Source organism: Marmota marmota, unplaced genomic scaffold (assembly GCF_001458135.2).
Source record: "Marmota marmota marmota unplaced genomic scaffold, marMar, whole genome shotgun sequence".
In the NCBI taxonomy this organism is placed as follows: Eukaryota; Metazoa; Chordata; class Mammalia; order Rodentia; family Sciuridae; genus Marmota; species Marmota marmota.
Genome location: NW_026000101.1, coordinates 13,218,507 through 13,233,333, shown reverse-complemented (window position 1 = coordinate 13,233,333; position 14,827 = coordinate 13,218,507). Strand labels below are relative to the sequence as shown.

At 48.6% G+C, this 14,827-nt stretch overlaps 1 pseudogene; it reads right to left on the bottom strand.

Moving 5' to 3' along the window:
- Window positions 1-11,528: 11,528 nt before the first annotated feature.
- On the bottom strand, window positions 11,529-13,784 carry LOC125610643 (annotated as a pseudogene).
- Window positions 13,785-14,827: the final 1,043 nt, after the last annotated feature.

Genomic DNA, 14,827 nt, shown 5'->3' with positions numbered 1-14,827 from the left:
CCCTCCCCTCCCTCCCCCTCCCTCCCCCGCCTTTCTCCCCCACTTCCTCTTTTTTTTTCCTTACACACACACACACACACACACACACACACAGACCCCCTGAGCCCACACCCTTGCTGTGCTGGACTCTCAGGCCTGGCCCACACAGAGCTCCTCCTGAGTGCCCCCGAGGACACCTCCTTGCACAGGTGGCATTTCTCTAAGCAGGGAAAGCACAGCCACATGGCAGCCCTGGCAAGAGCTCACCTGTGGGGCATGTGTTGACCACCAAGCCCAGCCTCACGGGTGTGCCGAATGGGGAAAATGAAGATGCAGGTCCTTCTCTTGAAGCTGTTACAGGGTCCATGGATGGGTCTTGACCTGCAATAAGCTCTCTCACGGCCAGGACAGTCTCCTGCTCAGGGAGCAGGGTCACATCTGCTCTCTCATCTGGGCCATACAACGGCCCCGGCAGGGCTGCTGGGCAGAGGTGTTTTGCCTTTCTGGTGAGGGCACTGGAGCTCAGAGAGGTCCAAGCGCTGCTCCTAGGGATCACACCTGGAAGGCTGAGCCAGGGTCTGTCCCCTTCCACCAACAATCCTCCTTGAAGGAACTCCAGAGCTTTTAATTTAGGACAAGATCCTACATCAGCTTTTAAATTTAGAGATGAAATTAAGTGACTTGGAAGTAGACATCAGCCACAAAAGGGAAAAATTAAGGTAAAAACAAAAGTGACCATTAAATCAATAAAAATGGACTGTCCTTCTCTGGTGTCCTCCTGTCCTGTCTCTGAACTCCAAGTTGGACAGTGCTTCCTCTCCAAAGCCTTCCCTGACCCCCCGGAGCAACCCACACTAGATTGCCATTCATTCAACCGCAGGCCCTGCTGTGGGGACAGACCTGCTGGGACACAGTAGTAGCCTTAGGCAGTGAAGTCATCCTGTCAGTGACTTGAGGGGATCCTGTTCAATGTCACAGTCATGGGTCCCAAGTCTGGTGCCAAAGTTGAAGCCGTGGTCTCTGCTGGTCCAGGGAAAGGCCCACAGTGGGTGGGGAAGTGACCAGGAGAGTAGGAATGGGCACATGGAAGTTCTAGACTGGTGGGCAGCTCTTGGGAAGTCTGGTAGCCAGGGTAATCACCACAGCCTGGGGTCTGACATCAAGACTCACATCTTCTGGGGGTTAGGGTTCAGGGACTTAGGATAATCTAAGGAAATAGGTATCGTTTGAGGCTGGGGTGGTGTTAGGAATGAGTCGAGTCTTTCCTCTGGAGGCCCAGCTTCCAGATCTTCTGGGCTAAGTCTTCTGACCATCCCAAGGGAAGGGAGGGCCCAGGATCTGGGAAGACTGGGAGCTGGGAGCTGGGCAAGACATTGAACAGCCTCAATGTCTTCCCTCCCGAAAGGCAGAAGAATTGAGTCGTTAAAATACAAAGAACAAAAACACAATGTTTGATTTAGAAGTTCCCAGAACCCTGACTCTAGAGTCAAGGGGATCCCCACTTCCCTATGGAGCTTGATCACTGTGGGGGAGGAGACCACCCCTCTCTCTGTGCAGAACAACCCCATTTCTGTTCCTGCCCAGCTGCCCTGGCTCATCTCTCTGACCCCAAAGCTAGGCTGATGTCCAAAAGGTCTATTGAGAAACCAAGCTTACGTCTTACCAAACCGTTGGGATTTTACTCTCTGGGTAAAAGTGACCAGGCTATGGCCACTGTGGTTCCTTTGAAGGCATGAATCCTACCCATGGCCAGCATAAGGAGAGTGCAGGCTGTCCTGTCACCCACAGCAAGGAGCACCGGCCCTCTCATTGGCCTGCGAGCCAGCACCATGAAAAGGCCACCTTGTCATATGATTGAAGAAATGAAGAAGGAAACTAGTGGTTTACTGAGAACCTGCCGTGTCACACCTGGTCTGGGGGCTTTCAGGTGTATCATTGATTGTTCTGTTCACATGCAGAGGACAGCCGGAGACATACGGCATTCCAGCCTCAGTCTCTGTATGAGATACCCAGAAAGGTTGGTGTGGCCTTTTCAGAACCAGGATGGTCACACCGAGGCCTCTGGAGCTGGCCTGGCCAAAGCCCCTCCTTCATCCCAGTCTCCCAGGTTGATGTCAGTTTGACATCTGGTGTGTTGGCCCTGGGATCAAGTGAGCATCTGGTTGATAAGAGATCGATGCTGCTGTTTCTGTGAGAGGATAACCATGAATCAAACCTAGAGTTGGCCGGGGCTGTGCAGGTCTCCCTGTGGAAGGAGCCAGCCAGAGCAGAGGGCTGCAGGGCTTTGATGAACACCATCAGCTGCAAACTCCTGTGAAACAAGCAGATCACAAATCCAGAGGTTTGAATAACAGCCCCCTCTGCCAGATGGCCGCAGGAGCCTTGCCAGGGAGAAAAAATGCTCTCCCGCCCTGAATTTCCTCTTTGTTCTGGACCCTGCTCTCTCTGGACATCATCGGCCCACCCCCAGGCTGTCATGAGCCAGCCACCCAGATAGGGTCTTGGGTTCAGGAGCTTAAGGCAGTTTCCCCAGATCAGGATTTGGGGACAGGGAATCAGGCAAAGAAGCAGCTTTTTTGTCCAGTGTGAGTCACCATGGGCCGGACGAAGCCCACAGCTGTCTGCATCTGGACCTGGAATGCAGGGACAAGGAGGACACTCCCACGGAGCCCTGGACTCTCGTGGGTATAGAACAGGAAGTCATGAGCAGGGCCGCCCTGCAGGGAGCAGGCCTGCTGGATGCCTCAAGCTTCTGCAGTAAGTCTTGCTGTTTGACCCAGTGGGAGCTGAATGCTAGCTTGTTGCCACTTGGAATTGCAGCCAGGTCCTGGGTAAATGGTGGTGAGAGTGTCCTGTCAAACTCCACCTCCCTGGGGCTCTAAGGAGGGCATCCACTTAAGAGCAAGGCCACTGTGGCGCTCATGACCTTGGACAGCTTACTTGACCTCTCTGAGCCTTCTTCACTGAGTTGTAATGGAAATAATAAAGACATTACGTTTTCAATGCATGTAACACAGTATCTGGCACACAGCAGTCCTTGGATAAGCACTAGTTCCTCCCTCCCTCCCTCCTAGACCTCTGGTCCAGAGCCTTTTGATACCAAGGATTTCTTTGTTACCAAAATGCCTTCGCTGATCCACGATTCAATCTCTCATTCTGGGCCTCTGATACTTGCTCTTTTTCATTTTCCCTGAGTGAGTTCCCATCTCTTCTATCATTATTTTAGCTACTCTGTTTGCCCATATGTATTTGGATTTGCTAAGCTACCACAGGTTCTATTTGGAAGTAGGTGAGGCTGAGTATAACTGCCATGGCATTTCAGCTGATCTAACTTATGAGTTTGTTTTAGAACTTTCTTCCCCCTGCAAGATATAATGCTACTTTCAATAATTCGTCACAACAAGAAACAAATTTATTAGCGGATGTAGATTTAAAAGTGTTTAAAATGTGTGTCAGGATGGGTTGGGTTTTGCTGCAGTAACAAACAATTCCTAAAAATGAATGGCTTAAAATGGCAAAGGTTGTTTCTCACTCATGCTCAATGTCACTTGTAGGTTGCCTGGGCTTCTGTCCACACTTGTCTCTCTTAGAAACTCAAAGTATCCTTTCTGGAATGTTGTTTGTTGGTCACTGCAGAAAAGGGAGGAGAAGGTGGAGAATCACTTGGCAGCACTTCATTGCTTCTGTCCAGGAGTAACACATCACTTCCCATTTCATAGGCCAAAGTGGGACCTATAATTCTATTGTGTGCTCAGGTGGAAAAAAAATCAGAAACAATGCACAACACTAAGGTCAACCACATATGCTTTAAAAAGAACAGAGGAAACTCTGGGCAAGCAAACACTTAGGAATCTTCCCCCACCCCCATTCACCCCTAGGGATTTGCTAGATATTTTAAAAATAGAAGATGCTCAAGCATTTACATGGGGAATTTTCCTTTGTTTCCCCCTTTAGTCTATTTCAGTGGTCCTCAATTTCCAGTGTGCATAGGAATTACATTTGACATTGCATGTCATTATATGTACAATCCTAAAAGGTTTTCAAGACATTTTGAACATAGCAGATTTCCTGTATGTGCTAAACTTAGACCTAATCATTCCCGTAGGATGTAACTCTTCAGTATTCCGTTGATGCCAGTTCCTGGCTTTAATTGTCCCAACACTTTATCTGTACTTCATTTAAAACCTGAGGGGCCATTCTGTCTCTGAATTCAATTGTAATTAATATTTACTTGATCTTTCCTATGTAATCACAATTAGAGCATAATAATCATTGATAATATGAGTTTGTAACAACTAGCTTTTATCCAAAACTCTAAATCATCTTCTGCATACATTTTCTTACTTAATAATTCTCACCAACACCCCAAGGAGTTGATTTATTAATGGAACACTTCCACTGTCAGATAGGCTAAGTGACTTGCTTAAGGACACACAATAACAATGTGTTAAAGTCAGATTTTGAGCCTATTTCTGTCTGGCATCAAATTCTATGGCTTTCCCATTATCCCAGGCAGACTTTGGATTTGGATGAGATGGTCCTGTTTGGAAAGGGAGTTTGAAGAAATGAAGTTTGCTCTGGAAATCTGTGGAAAGCACAAGAGAGAAGGCAAGGATCAGGCCCCTTAGGCCCCTCCCCCCGCTGCCATCCCTGCCAGGGATGGCATTGAGCCCAGTAGAATCCGCAGGGATTAATTGGGCACACAACATTCTAGGAGCTGGACATTCAGGAATTTCCTGCTAATTAGGCATTTATTCACGGAATAAACATTTCCTTGAAGAGCTCTTAGTAGCCGTCCGATATCATGGCCCTGCCACAGTTTGGTCTCAAGAGGCAGGATGCCAGTTAGTCCAGGATACAGAACAGTGTGAAGCACACAGTCCCATGTGACTCTCGTGTGTAAGTATGTACAAGTGTAAGCGTGTAAGTTGTAAATTGTGTCTGCATGGCCTCAGTATTGGTTTAGCCTTTCTCTACTGTAAGGTCACCAGATAAAACACAGGATGCCCGGTTACATTGGAATCTCAGATGAACAACAGTTTATTTTTTGGTATAACTATGTTCCACGCAACATTTGGGATATATTTCTGCTAAAAAAGATCATTCATCTGAAATGGAAACGTAACTGGACGTCTTGTGCTTTCACTCCCTGAAACTGGCTACTGTATGCGCGTGCATGTCCATGTCCCTGGCTCGACTTGTTTATATCCGGGGGGCCCCCAGAGCATGTGTATGTTTGTGCCCATGTGTCTCTGGGTGTTTCTGGGGGTCTGTGTGCACATGAGCCTGGCTGATAAGGAGTCAGCCAACGGTTAGGAACCAACGACTCTGCCACCCGAAGCTCTTCTGCCAAAGCTGCTAGAGCAAGAGAGGTCAGGATGGCCTCGAATTGGGGCTTTCTTCCTAGCCCTGTGCCTGACATGTAATAAATGCTCTCTGGGGATTTATGGCATAAATAAATGCATGTGTGAAGGAGAGAAATGGGAACACAGGAGGAGGAGAAGAAGAGGGGAAGAGAGAAGTCTAGGAGCAGGGCTGACCCCAGTTATTTGGGGAACACTTGAGTTTGAGGTGGCAGTGGGACTTCAGGTTCTGCAGACCCCTGGCCACACGGCTAGCTCAGGAAAGAGGTCCAGGCTGGAAGAACAGGTTCAGAGAGTGTGAGTGCGTGGGAAAAGGAGCAAGCCCACAGCTGAGCAGCAAGGGTCAGATCCCTAGAGGATACAGAGAGGAAGGGGAAGGCAGTGGCCAGAAAGGAGGCCAGCAGGAGCAACATTTAAGACTGAAGGGGTTCTAAGAAGGTCAGTGGTTCTTACAGGCCTGGGAACCCCAAAGGAGCAGGTGGTTTTCAGAACTTCAAACAGGTACTGGCCAAGTGGGTTAGTCTGAAGCATGGGTCCATTCTCTGGGTTCCCAACTGTGCTTCTGCAAACTCTGGATCATGGAGAAGTGGAAGAAGATGGGAAGAGGGCCCAGGACAGCTGGGGTGGGGATAGGGGAGTCCAGGGGCTCAGGGCAGCTGCTCTGTACCACTAGAACAGAAGCATGTAAATGTTTTAACAAGTGGGACAGCTGTATAGGGGCGTCCCGGTTGCCCCTGGAGACCACAGTGTTGATTTTATTCTTGGCTGTAGATCTGCGTTAAATTAGTGTCAGGCAACGAGTCAATGACAATACAGACCAAGTCCTACCAGAAGGCCTGGCATATCATAGGGACCCAATAAATGTGTTTTCCAACCTTCTTTTCAGAGAGTAAAGAAGCCTCCATCTTCCCAAAAAATCTCCTCTCCTGGGCACAAAGTTTCATTTCAGTGAATCACATTTCCTTTTTCTTGGGAAGACCTGTCTTTTCTGCCACTGAATTCCTGGGAATTTCAAAGACACCGGGGCCTGAGAGCTTGCTGTGGGTCACGGGACAGTTGGAGCCCAAGTGAACAATGGCAATCCCAGGGGACAGCTCCAGCCAGCGTCGTCCCTCTCACAGCCTCCCCTTCCTTCCGACATGGCCTTGTCATCTGTCAGGAACCCGGGGCTTCTCCTGGATCTGGCACACGGTATGCGCTGTGTAAATGTTTGCTGTGATTATTTTTGTTATTACTGTCCCTGGGCCTGGTGTTTCCTGAAACTGAATCATTTCTGGACTCCAAAGTTTATTTTATTTTATTTTATCCAAGCCTCAAGCTAACACCTCAACGGCCCTGGATTCCCAAAGCAGGGAAGACCAGTTCCAACACAATCTCTTTCCTGTGATTTTTAAACATCGCACTGCGGGGGATGGTGGGCTTGCTTCAAGAGCTCACTTAGCCTACGTAAACATTTGGTCTGTGGGTATACACAGTTCCACTGCGCACCTTCTTCTAGGTATCGGGCCTCAGACAGGGTCTCTCGGCTGCTGTGTGTCTTTAGTCATTGACTTGTTCACCTGGTAATTCCCACTGAACTATAAACGTGGGTAGGACTTCTTGCCTGTTTTGTTCACTGTTACAGACCCAGTGACAGAACAGAACCTGTCACGTTGCAAACACTCAGTACATATTTGCTGAATGAATGAATGAATGAATGGGCATCTTATCTGTGCCAAAATGCCTGGAGACAGAGGTGGACACGGCCAAGTCCATGAGCTTGTGGTCTCTAGAACACGCCCACTCCATCCCGCCCCCGCCCCCCCATCAACACAACTGCCCTTGAGGCAGGGGCACCCCCCTGCAGTGATCAGTGGAGCCTTGTGGGAGGAGTGACACTTCCATGGGGTGTCCCAGATGAGGTGGCATCTCATCTGCCTTGACTTCGGCGTCAAGAGTCTGCGGAAGGGAAACAGAAGGAGGCAAGATCAGTGGCGGGCAAGCTTGGCACGGCAGAGGACGATCCCGCTGGCCAGGTGTGTCGGGCAGGTCACAGAGCAGAAGCTCCAGAAGAGCAGGCTCTGTGCCTCGCTAGGTCACTGTGCACAGCATCTGGCACATAGTAGGCTCTCGGTTTATTGTTGATTAACAGAATGAATGAATGAATGACATGAGAATGGAAAGAAAAGATGGGGCTAGAAGTCATTTGGGAGGTTCTTTTTGAGACTAGGATGGGTTTCTTTGCCTCCTTCCACTTTGGACTGTAGATGCTTCTGCTTGGGAGGAACCTTGGGTCCAACCTTCTCACCTCTACACCACTCCACCATGGGAGCATGGAATTTTGACCGGGTTGATGCTTAGGGATGGAGCTCCTTCCCTCCCACATACCTGGTTCCTTCTCATATGGATCTGGCTGTTAGAACAGGCCGCCATCAGTTAACTGCACAGGAGAAGAAGGGTGGCAGAGAGACAGCTCTGAGCTTGAAGCCTGAAGACCTAGGCATGGCTGGCTGCTGGCCCTGTGGCTGATCAGCTCTGCATGCCTGGACGGGGCAGTGTGGTCAGTGAGCACAAGCACGGTCTCTCACATTGGCCAGAACTGAAGTTCCTTGACATCTCTCTCTGTGCCTCAACTTCCTTTTCTATGAAATGGGGGTAGTAATAGTTTCCGCTTCTTAGCACTCTGGCGAGGGTTAGCTGAGTGGTACCTGCCAAATTCTTACTACCTTACTTGATAAATCAGTGCCTGCTCAGTGAAAGTTAGCGGTGGATTTCAGCATGGTCATCTTTCTAGCTCTGTTTCTTTCTCTGTGTCTTGCCTTGTGTGTCTCAGGGAGCAGGGAGAGCACAGACAGGGAGCGTCCACAGAGGTGAGGATTCGGTGCCCTTCCATCTGCGCTGGCCTCTGCTGCGGGAGACCCACCAGTCTGGCTAACCCCCCACTGGCTCCACCCCACTCAGATCCTGGGTTTTTTTTCTCCCTTTGGTAGCTGGGTTTCAGGTCCTTGACTTTGACCTACAAGACATATATTTAAAGCAGGCCTGCAAAGGAAGGCAAAGGGAAGAAGAGGAAACAGTCATGGTTCTTCCTTCATCAGCTCCTGGGAGGGCTCAGGACTCACTCTTGGCCTCTCCCGCCCTTTGGCAGAGGGGCTCGCCCTGCCTTTGAAACTACCACTTCCTTCCCTCCCGGCCTTCTCAGATCAGAGAGGTGGGGCGGCGTGGAGGTCCTGTTCCGGGAGGCTCTGATGGGGGCTCCAGCTTTCCTCTGATGGGCGCCTCCCCTTGGGGCGCCAGCCCTGCAAGACAGGACTCCTGTGCGCCTCCTCCTGTGGTCCACCTTGGACTCCCCACAGGCCCAGCTGTGCTGACCACGCGGGGTTCTTTTAAGAGGCTTGGCTGACCGTCAGCATAGCTGAGATGTCCCAAGACCTATGGTGTCTGAACTGGAAGAAGATTTAAGATGCTCTGGGCCAGTGGTTCCTAGGGTAGGGCCCCCTAATGCAGGCATGGGGTGGGGGTGAAGGAGGCGGGGGTGGTCCTTAGGCGATTTCCAGTTCTTTCGAAAGCCTGAAAGAAATGTCTATAGCTCCTGGGGGAAGCCTCTTTCCTAAAATTACCAGGTGTCTCTCCTTTCCCCTGCGATCAGCTCAGGGTTGTCCTCTGCACCCTGGTGTCACTGGCAACAATAACAGCTTCCCGCTGAGCTTAGCATGCTGGAGAGCAGGCGAGGCCCTTGGCACACACTGCAGACTCCAGCCCATTGATTTCAATCCAGTAACATGGAGGCGTTGCTGATCTCTGTTTTGCAGGTAGAGAAACTAAGGGTCAAGGGTTTGGCACTTTACCCAAGGCCTTGCACCCAGCAGTCTGCTTTCCCTGCCCGAACCCTCATTGACTGAAGGGGGGTCTCCCCGAAGGCCAGCTGTGGGTCTGAATACCACTGAAGGGGCAAACATGTTCATCATTATTCAGGAAAGGGGATTTGGTAGGGCAATTTTGGGGTCCAAGTGTTACCTGTAGGAAGAATGATAAACGGGTGGTAGAATAGTTGAGGACCAGCCATCCGTTTTGGAGAGCTAAGGACCAGAGGGTGAGGCTCATGCGCATAGTCATCCTGTGAATTGACAACCGGGACAAGAACTTGTTCACTTCAAGTGGGCTCCTGGGGCCCGACTCCAGAGGGCCTCTGTCTAGCCAGGAAGAGGGCAGTAGTGTTCTGTGCCCAGCCGATGGCATATACCTGCAGGCCAGCCTGGCTGGATCTTTGATTCCCCCTGTCCCAGCAGGCCACTCCCTGACAAGGGTCAGACCACACATCATGACTAATTTTCCACGGGTTCCCACCTAGCTCCCACCAGCTGCACGGTGCCTTGGCCTTGCCAGACCACAAGAGCCTTTCCAAGATGACAAGGTCAGCAGTATTCGTCTTCAGCAACTCTTCCTTCACCCCTCTGTGACTTCCAATCCCATGCTGTGTGTGCACTTTACCATTTGCTTTCACATCTTGCATTTTACAGAATTCGAGACCCAATTCAGAGAACTGGATGGGTACCTTGTTCAAGGTCACACACTCAGATAAGAAATGTTGGAGACAGAGGCTGGAGCTGGCTCTGCCTGTCCTGTTAACCACTGCCTGTTCCTCCTTACCAAAAAGAACTTCAGAGAGCAGCTATGGGTCAGGGGCCAAGCTGGGTCCTGCAGATAATTTTAAATATAAGTAACAGCATCACATTGACTGTCACTTTATTCCTGCAGTGACAAATACAGGCATCTAAATTAACTGTATTAACCAAGACTGCAAGCCTTCATTCTGAGAGCTCGTGACATCACATGGTAAAAGACACAGATGTTCAGTTCAGGAGTGGTTTAGGTCCCAGACCCATAACTTTCTCACTGTGACCCTGGAAGGAAAGGACTGGTCACCACCAAAACCTCTGCATGTATACAATGGGGAGAATAGTACTTACCTTGCTTGCTATGAAAACAAGTCTGTCATATGTAAGTTTCTTTATAAAAGCTTAAGGAGCATGAATGCAACTGTTATATACAAGGATGAACCTTCATAAGCTGCTAAGGCAAGGGGAATTCACGTTTATACACCAATGATTATTAAGTGCTCCCTAAGTCATTTACATGACTCACTCTATTCATGTAAACAAGAACTGGGTGGAGGGCTGGTACCATTATCACTCCCATTTCACAGATGAAGAAACTGGGCCAGGTGCTGTGGCACATGCTTGTAGTTTCAGGAACTCAGGAAGCTGAGGCAGGAGGATCTCAAGTTCAAGGCCAGCTTCAGGAACTTAGCAAGACCCTCAGCAAATTAGCAAGACCCTGTTTCTAAATAAAAAATAAAAAGGACCGGGGTATAGCTCAGTGATAAAGTGCCCTTGGGTTCAATCCCTAGTACCATAAAACAAAAACAACAAAAGAAACAGAGACCCCCAAGATTTTAAATAACAGGTGGCAAATCACAAAAACAGGCTATGAAATTTGGTCATTTAGCACCACCAGGTAAACTTTCTCTCTCTCTCTCTCTCTCTCTCTCTCTTTTTTTTTTTTGGTACCAGGTATTGAGCCCAGGGGTACTTAACCACTGAGCCTCATAGGCAGTCCTTTTTTTCTTTTGTGTATTTTATTTAGAGACAGGGTCTCTCTAAGTTGCTTTGGGCCTCACTAAGTTGCTGAGCTGGCTTTGAACCTGCGATCCTCCTGTCTCAGCCTCCAGAGCCGCTGATGGAGCAGGTTGAGGGTGGGGTCTGAGAATATGATTTCTTAGAAGTTTCCAAGTGCTGCTGCTGGATCGGGGACCACTCTGCGCACGGCTGGCTGCAGAGAGGCTTGGCTGTGCTCTGCAGGTGTATGTTATGCTGCTGGAGAAGTGTGGAAGTGGACAGTGAGGCCAAGGCCATTTCTCCTTCAGAAACCACATAAGAGAAGATGCTTCAGGTGCCTGCCTGTGTAGGAAGGCCCTGCAGCGCCTGAATCCTTGTGGCTGTGGCCATTCAGGCCCTTTCCTAGAGTGGCCAAGGGAGGAGAGGCCATCTGTCTAGGGAGGATGCAGGGAACACATCCACAGAATGCTTCCCCGGCTCCTGTTGGTCAGCCTGTCCTTTCAGGCTTCCCACACTCCCAGATTGCAGGAAATGGTCTATGAATAGAGAGATAATGCCCAGCTTTGGAAAACAGAGAGCCCAGGCCAAGAATATGTCAATTTAGTCAAACTTAATTAAAATTATATTTTTGAACATAAATAAGAACATGGTGTCTGGAAGAGCAGAATCATTTCAGAAAACAGGGGTCCAGCCAAAAACAGGAGCCACAGGTAGAAGAGAGAGGAAAGTCAAGGCAAATGGTTATCCAGCCATGGTTGAAAAGACAATGCTTTGTCCACTAAACTGCCTTTATATCTTTGTCCAAACTCAGTTGTCCATACCCAGAAGAGCCAAAGCAATGTTGAAAAAGAAGAAAAATTGGAGGACACCTATTTCACGAGTTAAATTTTACTACAAATCTACAGTAATCAAGACTATGTGGTACTGGCAGAAACACAGACATTTATACCAGTGGAATAGAACCTGAGAGTCCAGAAATCAAACTTCACATTTATGATCAATAGGTTTTCTGCAGTGGTACCAAGATCATTCAATGTGCAGAAAACAAGGTCTTCAGCAAACAGTATTGAGACCATGAGATGTCCCTGTGCAAAAGGATGAAACCTGACCCTTGCCTCACCTAACAAATTAACTCATACAGTCGGAGGCCCAAACACAGGGGCTAACACTAGACAACGCAGAGAAGAAAACAGGCGTAAACCTTGGTGATGCCGAATCCAGCGATGAGCCCACCTCGGGCTTATTTGGTTCTGGTTTAGCTTCTCTCAGCAGTGTTTGTAGTTTGCAATACAGGTGTTTTGCATCTTTTGCTAGATTTATATGTAAGCATTTCATATTCTTATGTTGTTATAAATGGCATTTTTTAAAATTTCATTTTCCAATTTTTGGTTTTGCTAGCATGGAGAAATAAAATTGATTTCTGCATATTGATCCAGTATCCTGAAGCCTCACTAAATACATTTATTGGCTCCAGTAGCTCCTCTGTGGATTCCACTGGATTTTCTCCATCGACTGTCTGAAGACTTTGACTCCACAGCTCGACTGAGCCGAGGCCCTTGAGATGGACGAAACCTCAAGTTACTCAATAAGTGGTAGCTGCCATGTACTGAGCACTTTTTATTTCACTTAAATTTTTTTTTCTTTTTCTGAACATCAACAATGTAATTTCACTACAGTTACAATTCTGGAAAATTATCTGGGCCTCAAAACCACCTCAGCCTCTCTGTCCAGCCTCTATCATCTCCCAGTGCTGTCTGCACTTCTCCCAGGACTTAGGACTTGGGCGGGGGGAAGGGTACAGGAAATAATGAAAATGTACCTGGGATGAAAGTCCTGGGGGATGCCTGAGGATGCTCAAAGGCTGAGGTATAGCCGCCTCTCTCTACCTTGTCTCCCAAGCTCCCTGCTGCTTTCTTCATCTGGGAGATTTGAATATCCAGAGGACCTTAAGTATTTTCACACCAAATTATATCACAGTAAATATTATAAAATGCTTTCCTTTAGCTTCATTCTAAGTGTGCATGTTAAGCTCAAGCTGTTAAAATGTGGAAAATTAAATGGGCGCCACCATCCCTTCCTGGCCACCAGCCCTCCCTCTACCCAACACTCTGGGCTAGTGCTTCTGTCCCCACAGTTCTCCAAGGCGAAGAGCAGCAGGAACGACAACAAAAAGCCATTCTAAACAAGGTGGCCAGTCCCCGCATCTCTGTGTTCCCAACCCCCAGTTTTCACAGAGGACCCCTCAGGGGTCTGGGAGTGTGACTTTAGGATCTTCATCTGTCTCTATCTCAACTTCTTCAAAGAACTGCTTCTTGCTCTTCGGGTAGCCTTCAAGGATGGCATCAGACAGCTCTGTTGCCGCACTCTTCCGCTCCCTCCACCTTGACAGTATTTCTGCCTCTCTCTGTAGACCTGCTCTTTCTCTTCTGGAGTCACATGGTTGGTGGCAGCTTTGATGTTCTCCCATCTCTCTAGGTAGCCAGCACATTCCTCCTTAAACTCCTGGACCTCTCTGCACCTCCCGCTTGGTCAGGGCACTAGTTAACTCCATGTGGTGGCCAATCTGCTGCAAGCTCAGCACCTTGGCAGTGAGGTCAGCATCACTCATCACATCAAACTGGCTCTGATCCGCAAAATAGACCTTCTGCTTCCCCTTCATCTTCTCCTTGATCTTGCCTTGTTGGATCAGCTACTCCAGCGCCTTACCACCGCTGCCTTGCCCAGAGCATGTTCCCTCTACAGGTTCCCGAACACATCCTGGCGCTATAGGGCCGCTTCTGCTCCTGCAGGTACTTCAGGAGGATGCCCGGGGCTGAGGAGAGAGACATATGCCGGTGACATAGTGACACTCCCCCGAATCCTACCGAGCACTTTTGTAACACCAAGAACCAGGGCTAGCACAATGAAAGCTATTATTCCGTACAATTAAAATGCCCTAATTAAAAAAAGAAAGAAACATAAAGGTAAGCATGTTATTTTAAACTACAAAACTAAATATGATTTCAAAAATCTAAACAATTATAACAACACAAAGAATCAGGGCAGAGATGGGGGTGAAAGGAGTGAGCCATATGGATGCAGAATGTAAGGGGGTAACCATGACAACCTTTGCCCCAGCCCTGCAAAGAGTACTGCTAAAGGCTTCCCTTGCATTCACTCCTGTGGACCTCAACACAGCCGCAGAGTGGTAGGGGCTGCTGTCACTCTTCCTTTACAGGTGAGGAAACGGGCTCAGAATGGTGAAGGGACTGGCCAGGCCGTGAGTGGCAGAGCTGCATCTGAAGCGACACCTACCTATTCGTGCTGGTTGTGTATCCTTCCTCCTCTGTTCTCACCTCTGGTGAATCAGAATCACCTGGAGGGTTGGGCCCCATCTCAGAATTTCTGGACAGGACAATTTGCATTTCTACAAATTCCCAGGGGATGCTGGTCCAGGCGGATGCTTGGAGGGCCACTATACTGAAGGCTTGTTTCCTCCTCCATGAAGATGGTAAAAGTAAAAGAGAAATCTAAAAAGATTCCACCAGATCCCTCTAGCTTGTGAAAAATAAAAATTAAAAAGAAGTGGAAGCATCAATTTCTCAAGACTGGACTAAGTGCCAGCGTCACCTCCCAGTATTGGAGCCCCAGCCCCATTCCAGACGCCATCCGCAGAATCAGCAAGCAGCTGTGACTTGAATAGGGGAAGGAACTGACCATAGTGGGAAACTCTGTCAGGACTTACTCATCTGAAAAGAATGTCTGACATTTATTCTGAAAGCTGTCTTTCTGTCAACCCTCAATCTTTGTAGTTCAAAATGGTAGTTTTTCCCTACACATATTTCAATATGCTTCAAGTGCTTTCTCATTTATTCTAAGATATCTGTATCAGAGGGACATGGTACCTCA